The 15481-nt window shown below is 45.7% G+C and overlaps 1 protein-coding gene across 5 annotated transcripts in view; it reads left to right on the plus strand.

Moving 5' to 3' along the window:
- Positions 1-15481, plus strand: part of AUTS2 (activator of transcription and developmental regulator AUTS2) — a 786364-nt gene that overhangs the window by 107407 nt on the left and 663476 nt on the right. The window lies entirely within an intron of this gene.

The raw sequence follows: 15481 nt of genomic DNA on the forward strand, positions 1-15481 counted from the left end.
GGAAGCCGGAGCTGGACTTTCAAGGTGTGTACGCACTGTGCGCTGCTGGTACGGAGCACCTGATCTTCAGTGACAGTGAATGTCACACCGCGTCCTCTGATTTGCCTGAACATCCAATATTGCAGTTAGATAGAGCAGTGTACACACAGATGACAAAACAATTAAACAGCAGTGAAACATAAAGGGAAAAAATTAACAAGTAACCAAATTCATTTGACACAGAGATCAAAACATATCGACGGTGTCTCGCAACTCTGATAATTCCATTGAGCTGTGCAGAGCTTAACGTTGATGCTCACACGCAACCTCTGATTAACATTAAGTGGGGTTGTCATTTTGACATAGCTGGATAAACCAATATTGAAAAATCTATTAAATATATCAGACTCGAACAGGGAGCACAAATCTTATTATATTCTTTCAGCTGTAATTAGGTGGGAGATAAAATCATAACCAGGGAAGTTCAGTGAATTTTCTCGTGATGGCGCAGAGCCACCTGGGTGGTCATTGTTTTGGGGAGAGGATGGATGGGTGCCAAGGACCTGCTGCTGCCCAGGCTACGTCGGGCTGGTGGGTGACTTGTGACACGCACGGAACAGGTTTACAGGTTCAACGGTATTGGCTGCAATCCTCCTTGAGATAATGACAGTTGTAATGAATGTCCTTGTATTTAACTGGAAATAGTAGTTCAGTGGTTTTACAACCTGGAGCCTGCCTAATTGGTTCTTTGAATAGATAAATATTGCTCTTTAGAAGGTTTGCTTTAGGATGTTATGCATTCTGTTCCTATTAATAATGGAGGTCGTGCCATTGAAAACTTTCACATGCTAAAAGTGCGATTTTAAAAATAATTCTCTGGAGGAAACAAAAATAAAGACACCTTTTCCATTTTCAAGAATATTGAGGTTGCAAAGCCAAGACCTCCAGAGCGAGGAGGGGGAAGTTGAGGAGTTGAGGCCTCTTCTTCGACTCCAGCTGCATGCACACAGGACACGAGCTTAGTTTGATTACGTGGCCTCATCCTGTTGTTTCCACGCCAAGTTTGTGACTTGTTCCAAGGAACTCAGCGCTGCAGCCTGAATCAACAGCCAAACGGGCAGTTTTAGTGGCTTCGAATACAAGTTTGAGTGCTTGTATTTTGTAGGTTGGCGACCCGAAAGTCATTCTTTTGATCCTGGTTATTTACGGTGGGATTTATCTTACCTAACTTTAGCTGTTGGAAGCCTGACGCCCCTGTGTAGGTAAGGACTTGCGGAGGGTGATTCCTCCTATCTGATGAAGAGGGGGAGCCGAAGCCTTTTCAAAGACCCCTCTCCCCGCTGGCCATGGAAGCTGGCGTATGTGGCTAAACTTAGGTGAGGTGAATTCCACCAGTAACGTCCAGTCCCAGTCCTGATTTCATTCCGTTCTGCTGGTTGTCATATTTTGATGACTCACCACCACCGTACTGCTGTGTACGGGACAACTTTTTCACAAGCGTTCCACAAGCACAAACCCAGGGAAGAAGGCATTAAGTGAGCTTCCCAAGTTTACGCAGGGAGTTTGCGACAGGCAGAGAGCATCTTTCCTGAATGGCAATGTAGTGCCGTGACCAAGAAAATATTTCTCGTCTTCTATCAAAGCCTTTCCTTCTTCCTTGTGTGTCGTCAGCGCTGTGTGGTGAATGAGCGATGAGCACCAGGGTGCTCCTAGCGCACGACGTAGCGTCCCCAGTCAGGAGCTCTTCAGTTTTCGCTGCAGTTTAAGGAGCTATCGAGCTCCCTGGAAGGCCAACGGGCGTGTTGCCATTAGCTTCAGCGAAGCCAGGATTTTATCTTCGTTGTACAGCCCTGCCTCATTCTCCGTCCAATGTTTGAACTAACCGAGGCATAAATTTAGTTCTGATGCTGGTTGGTAAGAAGTGAAAAATGAATTTCTGCCAAACTGGGATATATTTTCAACTATATTTAATAGGGTATGTATCCCATACTAAGAGGTCAGGACCTCTTTCTAACAAAGTTTATGATAAAAGATTTAACTTCTATTAGTGTATTTGCCTTAGTATTTGCAGGGAGAGGAACAGAGGTGCTTTAAGAAATAGGAATTATTTATGTCAGGTATAGAATACTTTGCTCTTTCCCATGTACTTTACTGTTGGAGGAATGAACAAATAGTCTGTGAATAAATAAGGGAATATTTATATTCTTTCTTGGTCTCAACTAGCCGGCGTCTTTCCTTCTGGAATGGCAAAGAGTGCTGAATTATTCATGGCAGCAGTCATTAATCCTTCCTTCTTCACCCTTGCTCAGGGGGACACCTAGTTCAGCTACTGTAAAACTGGTGGCCATTGGGTGTATGTTGGAGCTCCCCAAGTTAAAGTCGAGGAGCTCTCCTGCACTCTAAAATGTCACTAATGAGAGCAGGCTTGTTAGCGTGCAAAGTACCGGCGGCACCCCTGCATTTTGCTAGGGGCATGTGCAGCTAAGAGGCAGAGAGCTTGTCTGGGGGCTTTATACTGGGAGGTACTGGCAGGTTTTCGCCTGTTCACCATTCAAAGAGATAGAGATGAGAGTTTCAAAGGAGGACAAGAAATGAGAAAAAGGGGACACTGATTTCTCTGGCGCATAAATCTGTTAGCAATCTGCGCAACCAGAATCTCATCCTGGTGCTGGATAAATACTTGTGGGATAAACAGAATATGGAATAAGAAATCATGAAGTGTGTTCCAGGATGGATGGAGGTGGTTTGAACTCCCCCTTCTTTTGTGGTATCAGGAAATAGTATAGCAGGAAGAGTTGTGTGGATAATTAGATGCTTTTGGAACGTGGCTTTACTTCAGAGTAGCTCGCTCTGACCTGGTAGCGTGGGAGCAGCCGCCTTCTCCTGCTCTGCCACAGAACGTGCAGAGTCAAGCTCGCAGTGGCTGGAGGGACATCTCGAGGTGGTGGTGACACATCTGATGGTGACTCGCCTCTCTCTGCCTCCGCTGCTCTCAGCCTGTTCTCTGCAGATGTTGTTAGTGGGACTCGTGTAAGGGGTGCACACTATAAGCATTCTCCAAACTGAAGTGCAGAACCGAGCAAAAAAGTGCAGCATGGAAGGCCGTCCTGAGCTGATAGCATTATGAGTAATGCGTCTCTGACTTCTGAATATGTGAATATAATCTTACTTGCTGAAATGCACCACCAGAAATGTAAACACAAGTGATCATTAATTTTATTGCAGGTTTTTTTTCCTTTTATGGGAGCTTGGGAGTGCTGTAAATTTGGATTTGAACCATCAGTGACTTGAGTTCAAAATGTAGGCTTGACTCTCAAAAAGATTTATGCGTGTACTTAATGATTCTCTTGAAAGAGTTCCCAACTGGAGCCTTCCTGTCAGAGAGACTTTGCGTAGGAGGACTGTGGATAGATTTGAAGCATGTGTTAGGGTGCACGTCAAGCGCACGTATGAGGGCTCCTAACACCCATTAATGCAGAAGGAAGAACTGCGCTGAGCGTTAAGGAGAAACATCTCTGGCTGTATGAATTGCACGTACCATGGAGACTGACGGACATGCAGCAAGACCCGATCCTTGTCTCTTCTTGTCTCCAGATTAACTAAACATAGCTAGTAGGATTGGCTAGTGTCATGAAAATCCACTAAAAAAAAAAAAAAAGCTGTCACATTGGAAAGAGTTATTGAGTAACTTTGCAAGAGCCGTGGCAGAAGTCTGCGGGGCTTAGAGTCTGTGCAAGGAGCAGGACGGCTGAGAGCAACCAGCTCAGCTGAGAGGTCCATCAGCAGGACACGCACAACACTGCGATGTCCCTGCCTGCTGGGGATCCCGCACAGCATCACAGTGTCTCTTCAGCCTGCTCATTTTGAAAACAATGAATTTATTTATTGCTTTCAAATATTATTAGGCTCAGAAGAACTATAATGTTTTAAATAATGAACCGTGCCCGTTCGGGTGGAAAGCGGAGACGTGCTGTTTCAAGACCTGTTCAGCTGGGAGAGCTGCTCGGAAGGATGGAGTTGTTGCAGGGAGGTTGAGGAATAGCTCAGGGAGAGAAAAAAGAAGTCTGAGCCCATAAATGGGAAACGTTGGTGTTCGTGTGCTCAGGATTAACAGCAGGGCATGTTGCATGTAACTGCAGTCAGGGATGACGTTTCCAGCTACTTTATGTATTTGTTCTTTTGGAGGGTAGATGAAATAGTGAGTGTTTAGTCAGAATCCAGCCCACTCTTCCCAAAACCAGTTATTACTCCACAACTGATAGAAGCGCTGAAGAACAGCTATACCTCCTGCTGCAGAAAGGAAGCAAGGAGATGCAAGGAAGCAAACAGAAAGGACCCTGGCGGTTTGCTTAGGATATCAGACAAAAGTTAAGCTGTCAATTTTAGACCCCCCAAGGTACAAACCTTGCCCTCCTCCCAGCAGCTGAGAGTCCACCACCATTTTTTCAGGCTTTCTCCAAAGGAGGTTGTCCCTGAACTTACTGTCAGAGGGGACCGCATGAGGAGACGGTGTAGGTATTGGCTGGAAGGATGAGTTTATTGCTCCAGACTGCAAAAGGCTCCATGAACGTGTTCTGCAAGAGAAAACACCTGGGTTATGGAGGCTCTTCTGGGATCCTGTTGCGTAGGGCTGCGGTGGTTTGATTTCTTTCCTTGAAAGCACCGAGACCGAGGGTGCTGGCACTGTGCAGGAGATGAGTCTCCATAGCCACGTCCTTTGCTCGTGGTTGTGTCCGGCTCGGAAGGCAGAGCATTTCCACTGAGATTCCCACGCCTCTGCGTGGCACGCATAGAGCATTTGCTATGGACTCCCACTCCGTCCTTCGGGTAGAGAATTGTTCAGTCATCGTGATGACACAAGCCATGCGGGCACCATGCTTACTCAGACTCAGAGCAGCCTTTTTTTTTTTTTAATATAGGCACTGCCTCCTCCAACGAGTCTAAAAATAAAAAGCTTGCTCTGAGTAAGCAGATCACCCGCCTTCCCTGTGAGATTGCTATGATGTAATTTTTTTTTTTTTTACTCCTGCACGGAGCAGGGGATTCAGCCAGAGAAATGACTTGCTGTGGAGCAAGGCGTCTCGGGGAGGAGTGCAGCTGAGCTGGTTGCTGGCTGCGGCGGAGCTGACAGTGCCGACAAACGCCACCTCCCACGCTGATGCACTTCTGGCGAGGCCCCGTGGCACAGGAGAAGTTCACACTCATTGATTGCGATGGGTAGCAGCTCTAATCACACCCCAAAGCTGACAGAGAAAAGAACATTTCAGCGGAGAGCGATGTCAGTAAGAGAGAAGCAGCACAGAGGCTCGGAGCAAGGCAGCCTGACAAGTGCTAAAAGGGCCTGCAATCTGTGTAGTGTCATAATTAAAGTGGCTGCCATTAACTGGCGATGCAAATTAGGAAGTAATACCAGACACATCAAGCCTTTTGCTCCAGTGCCCTCAAATGCTTAGGAAAACCAGGTGGTTTAGAGGAGCCCCTAACCACGTCGTGCTTTGCATTGCAGAAGTTAGACCTGAATTGGCCGAGTTCCATCGAGGTCAGGGGAGCTGCTGCATCAGGTGCTGCAGAAACACGGACTGAAAGGATTCTCCTCCGCCTGGCTGGAGGAATTCACCGGCCAAACCACCCCCACTGCCCCCCAAACAAAACCAAAACCAAAAAAAGCGAAGGAAGCTGAAGCATAGAGAAACCAAACTGCATGTCTAGGGTGACAAAAGCAAAACTAGTGCAACGGGAGTAGCTCTCTGTCCACCTTTGTCCCAAAGTTTAGCAAGTCAGCTTTGGTTTGTATAATGAATAAGCAAAGTTCCTCCCAGGGAAAATTCAATGGGAAGCGAGTTCCTGTTAGCTCCATCTTGAAGCTTTTCAGAAATTCAGGGGCTTTGGGTGATACTTTATAGATTGTGTCATCATTTTCTTGAAGACCTTGATGCATCGGCTCTGCAGTCTAACACCAGACTCCCCTTTCCAAGCATGTTCTGCTTGGGCAGAGTCGGAGCCGTGAGTCCTCACCTTGTAACTCTGGTTTCCCAGAGATCACAGCATCATTTTTCTTGGCGGTTCATTTTCTAAAAGAGCCCCAAAATAGCAAAAGAAAATGCAAGACTAGCCTAGTGGGTAACGTTTGTTCCAGCTCCTTTCTGTGACCCTGGTGAGTGCCAAGGTGTGCAGTACAGACACCAGCGTAAGTGTCTGCTGCTATAAACCAAAGTTAAAGATTCCTCCTGACCGCAGAAAGTCATCGGATGATTTGGAGTGCTGATGAGTTTATTACCTCGTGATGTTCTTACAGCTACAAGTACCATCTTTGTCATTCACTGAAAATAGTGCTTTTCAAACTGTTTGCCCTGGTAGGTCCTTATGGTGAGAAGTTCCACAAGGTAATGTATTTACACCAAAATTGTATTATTACCTTTGTGATTCCGGCTCCTTTTTTGCTCTTAGGGAGAACAGAGGTCTTTTGGGGGTCATTTTCTTGTAGCAGCTGAAGAGATATAATTGATGAGGAAACGCGCAGGCTGTCAGGCAGCAGACGTGCCGGGGTGTGCAGCTGTGAAAGCACAAAATCTGTAGGTGATGGAAAGTGAGGAGTATACGAGAGCGCAGGACAACCTGCGTCTGATTGAGTTGGGAAAGTGCTGCATTTCTAGGAAATTACTCCTCTTTGCGAGCAAGTGGGGAATCTAGACTGGGAATGAAAGCAGACCAGTGTGCGCCGAGGTGAGCAGCTGGGGTGGATCCCAGCTCTCCCCGTTTTCTGCCCAGTTAGAGCAGAGAGGGCTTGTCCACAGCTGAGAGCGGGCTGTGTCAGGCAGGAAAAGGGTGGGTTTGCTTGTGCCTGGTGCCACACGTCAACTCCCTTTGCAGCCCTCTACAGCCAGGCTTGCTGCTGGCTCTGGAAGAAGCCTGGAAAATCGAGGCATTAAATGGCACTCTGTGGAAGGGATCTATGTGTGAGGAGATCGGTAAAGAAAATGGATTATCATAGACCTTCAAATAGTAGAGAAATCTTTGTAGTTGGCCGTGACCTAGGTAGGCCTTTGTGTAATGATGAGAACAGACATTAGTATACACCAGGTATTGGATTTTACAATCAATTTTATTAATTTTAATTGATTATAAAATAATGGGGGATATATTTAAGCTTAATTCACTGTAATTATTATATGCTTAATTATTATAAATTTGATGGGGCAATAAAGGTATTAAAATAAATAGAACAGTAGAGGTGCTCATTAAAATTGCATCTGACCTCTCTGCGTTGAAGCTCGCTGGATTGAATGCAGTAAAATTGGCTGCAGTGTGGAAGCAGTGGGAGCTATTAACTCCCAATTCACAGGTCTTGGCAAGCATGATGCAAATAAAGTCAAACTTAACTATCTATCTCACACGAAAGACCGGAGAGGACTTTGCTGAAAGAACGGTAGCCTGTGCATCGGTGGTAATTTCTGTTGTGCGGCTGCTGCAAACGCGGAGCTTCAGATGCTGAAATTTTGCTCACGTGCACTTCATAGCGATTTGTAGAGAAAGATACTCCCATAGGTGCGTCGCACTCTGCTTTGGCGTGTGCCTCTGATTCAGAGCATGATTGAGACGTTTGGATGCTTCTCCAGACCCTGAGCAGTTGAGCTGGAAATCTTTCCAGAACTGGTGTTGAAGACTATTTTAGATCCTCGTTGCCAGACCCGGAGAACATGTTGCAATCTGGAAGCAAGCAATGAGTTAGGGCCAAATTTGCAATTACATTGTCGTTCTCCTTTGGGTGGGGAAGAAATTTGTTTTGCTTCTGTGTTTTGAAAATTGTCTTGGTGGGTTATTCCCCCCTCCCCGTATACCCTTAGGTGCTATGAGCACACGGCGGGGGGCGGGGAGGAATGTGAAGCTCTGGACGGAGTTAAACGCACCGCTGATGCTGCCGGACTCTTTGGTCATTTGGATTCTTCTGGACATTGGTTTCTGCTTCTCTGAATGCCCTTAGGAAATGCTGAAGCAAGTATGGATATGTTAGCGCTCCATAAACGTGAATTTTGTTTTTTGAAGTGGACAGTGGTCCCCCCAAAAATATTTTTTAAAGTCAGTTTGCATATTCCTGGAAAATCAAACTGCATGGCTTGGAAATGAGGACATTACAGTGTGTGTAAAGAATGTTGTGTATTATAGACAGTTTGTTTTCCTTGAGACATACACAAAATAGCAAACACTCTTTTTCTGGGGTGTTGTTTTTCTTGCTACAGAAGAAGAAGCCCGTCCTTGCATTTTGTGCCTGAGTAGCGGGGCAGTGATTTCTCAGAGGGGACGTCCTGCCCCTTTCATCCCACCGCAGCAGGGTGGTTGGGATTTCCTTAGTGCTGTCAGGTTTTTCCGTCCCGGCATGGGCTGCCAGCAGCCAGCGTTGACCTCGGGATATAGCTGTGCCCTTAGCAATTGCTTAAAACTTCCCTTCATGTTTGGCTGCTCCCAGTGCCGAAGGCTGTGCTGAGCACGCCCACGTCCTGCAGCAAGCGCCGAGCACGGAGGCACGGGAAGATGGGCGGCTGTCAACCGGTGGCCCTCTCCAGTGGGTGCAGTGTCCTCTGCCCTCGTCAGTCCTCTGAAGCGCGGAAGGGAAACTGGCCACAGCCAGGGAAACGCGCAGCATTGCTGCTCTCTGCCTTACCGAGGCTCCGCTTCACGAGCATGTCATCCTCTGCAGAGCATTCATTTTTATATAGGTGAGCAGTTCTTCAAGTGAGCCTGGCCACAGGATAGGAGCTGGCACTCAGCTTCCTCCTTCGCTGTGAACGTAGCTGTGGAGGAATGGTAATTTCCACATTAAATGTGAAGGAGGCGTTTTATCCTATCACAACGGTACGCTGTTTTGCATTGATTTGGTGAGAGGGCATTCGCACTTTCCGGGAGCGAGGAATGGGTCTCAATAGGATATTCCTGTCTCTGAATGCAAAATTCCTATTTCTGCCTGCTCTAGCCCATATATTCAGACTCATTTTTGCATGGCACTTAAATGGACCTAAATATTTCACCAGCTAGCAAGATAACACTACAGCTTGTTTGGTATTTTGCAATCAGTTATTAGGACAGGGCTTTGCTGAAATAAAATATGAGGGCAAAGGAAAGTAACATGCCTGTGGCATTAGAATGCTGTTAGCAAGCTTGAGGCATATCAGAGAGATTGGTCCTGAGAGTAACATTTGCTGCCTCTCTGCTTTTGAACTTTTTTTTTTTTTTTTTTCATTTGCCTGTTTCTGAGGTCTGGGATTTATCCTGAATTTAAGAACTGACGGGTTTTGATCATTTGAATAGGTATCACTGTTCAGCAGGGAATACATGTGCCAGCTGAGATGTCTCTTAAAGCCAATTTGTACTACCAGTTACATGAGATGATTTCTCGAGACTGTAATGTATTTCAGCTTCACATTCTGCACCAGTATTACGGCGTTCATCTCCTGGTCCTCCCAACCCGAATTGCATTACTCTCCCTTCCCAGCCCCCCCACCTAGCACCCCAGACACTCGAGCACGTTCTTTGGTGTGAATACATACTGAACCGCAGAAAAATGACATTGTAAGATTAAGAATCTGACTTTGATTTACTGAGGCAGAGTACTCTTAGAGCCGCAGTCATTTCTTAATCCGAATCTTTTTGTGCTGAGGATGTGCAGTTTGCCCTCAGGTAAGGAGCATCACCCCTGCTATTGAATCTGCAGCATTTAAGCACGTAGCAACTCCTCGAGCTTCTCTGTAAATAACCGATGGCCCAATTCTGAAGCCTTCACTGTGTTGAAGAGCAGAAGGATTGAATTCATAGTAAGTAACTGTTGTGCACAAATCAGGATTATTTATAGGTAGTGTGTATAAAGACGACTTTTCCACTGTAGGAGTCCTTATTCATGAGGCCTTCTCTGATGGACTTTATGCACATTTATGCACTTTGGTGGGATGGCTGTGAACTGTAAATCTGGGAAGAGATGCCCAAGACTTGGGATTCAAGCTACTGTTATCCCAAATTTCACAAAACACATATTCATCTCCCTGAAACTTGATTGTTTCCTATTGTGCTTCTAGAAGGGTCTTTCTTTCTTTTTTTCTCCCCCCAAATTTTAGCTGAAAATTGGAAAGAGAATGCTTTCAGGCATGCAGCCTTAACGGTAAAGAATGGAGAAGTTGATGGGAGCAAAGCCAAATATTGCTGGCTGGCCAGACTACCTGCCTGCATCCTTTATTAGAGAAGGCATTTGCCAAATTCTGCCTCCCAGTTACTGTCTTCCTAGGGAGATACACTCTTAGCTGCTCATAGAAAGATATAACGGCTGTCACTGTTGTCGCCACAGTTTGTAGAGACTAACTTAACTTATCTATAAGCTGTGGAGTGGCACAGCTCATGTTGCCAGCCCGGCCAGACAAGTTGGTAAGAACTCAGTTAGTCCCTGCTCATCTGCAGCTGCGCGTCTTGGTGGTGGAGCAAGCTAGGCTGGGTTTGTCTGTTTGAACTGCAAGTGCAATGTCTATTAGAAAATACAGAAAGAAATCAATCTGCAGTCTTGCAGATAACACACAGAACGCATGACATATTCAGACATATTTGACTGATCCTTGTGGACCCAATTTTACCCCATTTCCCATACATCTGTCCATAAAGAAGAATCATGAAGGGAAAGGAATGAAACATTTGAAGAATGCCTCCAAAGATCCCATTAAACCATCCTGTTGGAAACTGTAGCCTGGTGCAATAGGTCTGGTTCAGATTTTCCATGTATTTGAAGTCTTATGTTGAAGAATGAAGCCTCTGTTTAAAAGAAACGAGTCCCTAAGTGGAAAAAGAAAGAGCCCAGCTGTTAGTAAGGCACTTAAGGTTATTTTGCTTTTTGTTGGTTTTTGCTTTGTTTTAAATCCTTCCGATAAGTGTAGCTGATACTGCTAGTTGTGGAGTTGTTTAGAGAAATCTGTCAAGTCTGAGTGGGAGCTCACCTCGTGAGTGGCGAGGTCAGGGGAACCTGGCCCTCAACTGTGTGCCTGGGTGCGTGGTGGGCACGCTGATGTGTCCGTATCTGTTCCTGCAGAGCCCACTAGTGCAAACCTAAGTATCGATCTTAAGTATTTCCCTGGTATCTGAAGCAATAAAGAAAAGAAGTGAGAGACCAAGACATCCAGGAAATGTTTAGTGTTTCCAAAGTATTGGTTTGAATGGGTTGAAGTTTGCCTGGTGGAGGAAACATTTGTATTTCGGTTCATGTTTATGGTTGAGCTGATGGCTCTAAATCCATCCAGGTACAAAACTGGACTTCAAGTCCATGCGTTCTTCTTGGTACCTGGAGACCGTTTTAATGATGCTTTGCCCTTGCTCTCAATGCAAGGCCACGGTCGAGCACGCGGTGGTGCAGGAGGCGAGGATGTCTTTGGTAGGTCTTCATATATTTACTCTTCCGCTGCCCAAGGAGGGGCCACAGCAGCCCTTGTTATCAGGCTGTCAGAAGAATTAAGAATCAAGTAGTTGCATGAGCAGCAGGATGATTGAAGGCCAGTTTCCGATGGACTTTTATCTCGTAATTGATTTCCTCTGTGGGTTTGTGCTGTCTAATGAGGTGTGAGCTAACACGCCAGCCTTCCCCACGGTGGGAGGTGAGAGAAGCCAGGCGCCTCTTTGCTACGCGGCTGCAGTCTCCTCACTGAACTTACGGGAACTTGGTATTGTTGAGACCTCTGCCCTGCTGTCAAATTTGCTTGAAATTAGTGGGTTTCAAAAGTTATTAGAAGTGGGACAGATAGGCAAACACACACAGGCAGGATGAACTTCTGTACCCCTTGCTCTTTGAAAATTAGGCTTAAAAAAAAAAAAAAAAAAGGAACTGAGAAATTGCTTTGGTCTTAAAAGCTTCCTTCATCTGTATTAATCCTAGGATGGGGGAGTGGGCAGGGAGGGGCGAGAGAAGGCAGGGCAGGAAAACCTGGTGATTATCATGACTATAATTCCATGCTAAAATATTCTCTCTTGCCTGAAGTGCTGACAAGTGTGTTGGTAACTGCAAAGGTTCCCAAGGACTTAAGCAAATAAACAAAAAATGGAGTCCTGGAGCCGCATTTGGGAGTGATTTAGTTCTAGCACTGTCTGAAACTAGAGGAAGCTTCCCCGTGCCCGTTGCTCAGCTTCCCCGGGGCCAGCTGATCCCTGCCGGCTCTCCCTGGATAACCGTTTACTGGGAAGACTGGGAGTAGGTTGGGCTCTCTGGCCGGGAAGGAAACTATTGGAATGGGGAAGAGCAATAGGTAATATCTGTTACCACTTGAGAGTCTGGAAAAGTATTTTACTGCTTTAACCCTTGAGTAAGACATGGATGCTTATGCAAACCTTGGGAACCCTAAATGCTCTATTAAGCTGGTTCAGATTTAAAAGAGAGTTCCTAAATGTTTGGAGCCTGTACAGAAGTGTCCTTTCATCCATTAAGCAGTATGTATCCTCAGGCATCCACACAGTTAATAGAGTTAGCCCCAGTGGAAAGCCTCTCGAGGCGTTGCTGGCTTCACTAGAGAACGTGGATCATTTAAACATTAACAGCTTTGGTTATTAATTATTGTGGAAAATGTGGGGGTGGAGAATGCTGAACTGGAAATGTCCCACGACGTCTTTTTCCCTTGCTGCATTATCAAATCCATTTCTGCCGTAAGCTGAGCAAAGCACTTTTAGAGCAGCGTGATGGGGAGCAGAGGTTATTTTGCCTGCTGCTTGGCTTATGGGTTTTCTCCTGACAATGATGATGGAATATATTTTCTGTGGGATATACAGATGATAGGATTTAATTTAGTTTAGTGGGAGCTCTGTTTTCAGCCAGTAGAAAGTGTCTCGTAAAAATTGTGCCTTAAACACATCCTGTGAGATGGCATAGCGTGGGGGATGGTCTGGAAGCTCTTGGGGAGTGGAGCTGTGCTTGTGGTGAAGGCTGGCTCAGCCCCTTCTCTGTGGGCTTTTTGGCTCGCTCACTGAGCCAACTTTGTCACGTCATTTCACCTCCTCGCGTCTCTCTGAATTGGGTGTGACGATACTGATGTTAAATTTGAGCACGATGCTTTCTAAGGTTGAGATGTTTGAGCAATGAGATACCCGCTGTGGTCAGTGAGAGGTGGTTTCGGCTCAGGAGCCCTGTACCTTCACCCAGGGCCTGGCTCCTGGGACAGCACGGCCACAAACATCACACCAGCAGGCACTGGGGACCGAGCGTTTTGGAAAACCGAACCTGTATGGAAGTGCTAGAAGGGGCGACCTGAGCTCTCTTGAAAACCTGGCCTCTGCCTTGGGTGTTGAAGCCTTGCAAATATGCCCACATATCACAAGCCTTCAAATCCTTTACGGTGTCATCCAGGGTTGCGTTGAGCACCTTTGGTTCTTGAATTTGGCTCAGTCCTGAGCAAAGTCTGTTTGTGAAGCAGGGCTGGGTTCTAGAGGGTGTCCGGGGTCACTCACCTGCTCGGTGGTAAATAAGATCTGCCTCTTGCTCAGTTTGCATCTAGCTAATACAGCTGTAATTACTGAATTGTATTTCCTGGACACTTGGAAGTAATTAGTTCAATATAAAACTAATGTGTCTTGCCAAATTTAGGCTTAAAATTGTTTCTGTGGTTGGGTGCAGTAATCTTCTATTAGATTTAAGGGTTTTTAAAAAATATTTCACTAGTGCCTAGCTTGATTAGCTCATACTGTTGTAAGGCTTATTTGTTGAGGGGGTATACAGATATTAAATGAATTTGGAATTAAATAGGTGCTGGCTAAATTCCCGCTTTACTCAAGCCCCAGTGATCCCAGTGATACAGAGTCTGGGTATGCAGTATTGTTGCTGGCTTATTGAAGCTGAGCGGAGGTATAAGCTATGAGAATATGAGAGACTAGATTTTTGAGGGTTTTATTCTTAGTGCTCTTTCAGCAAAAATTAGCCTTTTGTGAATAGTATACTTGAAGAACTATTTCCCACCCCTGCTTTCCTATTAGTTAATGGCAGTACTCAACTGAGGTTAGAAAGATGGATTTGCGACTCCCTGTTTCCCCACACCGAGTTAGGAGAGAAGATGAGGATTCAGGAGGCAAACTAGTCACTTCAAGTAGGAAAGACCACTGGAGATGCAGGGGGATGAGCAAAGTACCAAGGAAGTCCTGGCAGATGTCAGCTGTAAGAGGAGAGCTTTGGAGACGTCAGTGCTGTACCACATGGGCACGTGGACTTGCTTTTGTGCTACACCTTCCACATGGTTAGATGGACGGCCTTAACATGGAGCTTGTCCCTGGACACTGCCACTGGGGACTGGTTTGGGAGCTCTGTGAATTTAGCTTGCATGGCTTCTTTCTCGTTTGTGAATCATAATTAATGATAATGAGCCCTGAAGACAAAAACGAAAGAGTGCATGGACGCGGGTGTCTGCACCACCAAACCCGGCATGCAGCTGTACAGCTGGACCGGAGAGCAGCCAGATCTGGTCGCTGCCCAAGGGACTGGTGCCGTCGTGCTGGATGTGCAGGACAAGCCAGGCACTAACAGCAATTTAATATTGTTGTCAACAGCAAGATTAGGTGCAGTATCACTGGATTTGTGAAGGAAGAATTCCCAGGGAAAGCAGATACAATTTTTTCGGAAGAGCTCCATATCATATGTTGGTGGGGTGTGAGTTCTCCTTGTTTTTCTGTTCTGAAGGGTTTTCAAGGTTGCCTTCCAGTTTTAGATGTTGCACAAGGATGGAATTATATGCTGTTATGTCAGATTTTCATGATTGGAGGGCTGCTTTCTCTTGGTTTCTTCTGTAGTTTCTGGTGCACTGTTTGGTAAAGTGTCTCTAGGAAGTAGCATATGTGTCTTAAATGCTGTAACACAAACGGGCTCAGGAGCCTATTTGGTTGACTTAATTGCTGGGTCAAGCTTTCACTGTGACTGTATTGTCAATATTGGGAATTGCAACTGGAGGGGTTATAAGTGTTCTTAATCGGTACTCTGTTCTGTACAGCAGAAAAATGCCTCTTGATATTAATCTATACAATTTTTCCTGTGATAAAAATTGACACCCTGCTTTAAACATGTGTACATTGCATGTGTGTCCACATTTGGAAATAATTTCCTCACGTTTATGTGTGTGCGCACAGATGTGCATATGTACAAGCCATGCATCTGTCCACATGTAAGTATGTAAAGCTGCTGGGCATTTTGCCCTGTATTGTTTTTTACAAGGAAGGACAAATTATAGAGGTGTGTATTGTATTAATACATCTGTTAAGGGATATGAAAAATGTAGCGGTGATGCTCTGTGTGGAATGGAAATTCTGTTGTAAACATCTGAACCCCAAATAGCTCTGCATGAAAAGGAACCTGTCATCGACGAACCCCACCTCGTACAGATTCACAGAGATCATCAACCCTCTGTCACCACTACGGGGTTACCTCAGTATCCCCACAACAGCAATCTCTGCTTTATTCCTGTCACCATCAAGAATGGGACTTGAATTATTCAGAAAATCTGAATATATCAGT

This window comes from Balearica regulorum, chromosome 19 (assembly GCF_011004875.1).
Source record: "Balearica regulorum gibbericeps isolate bBalReg1 chromosome 19, bBalReg1.pri, whole genome shotgun sequence".
In the NCBI taxonomy this organism is placed as follows: domain Eukaryota; kingdom Metazoa; phylum Chordata; class Aves; order Gruiformes; family Gruidae; genus Balearica; species Balearica regulorum.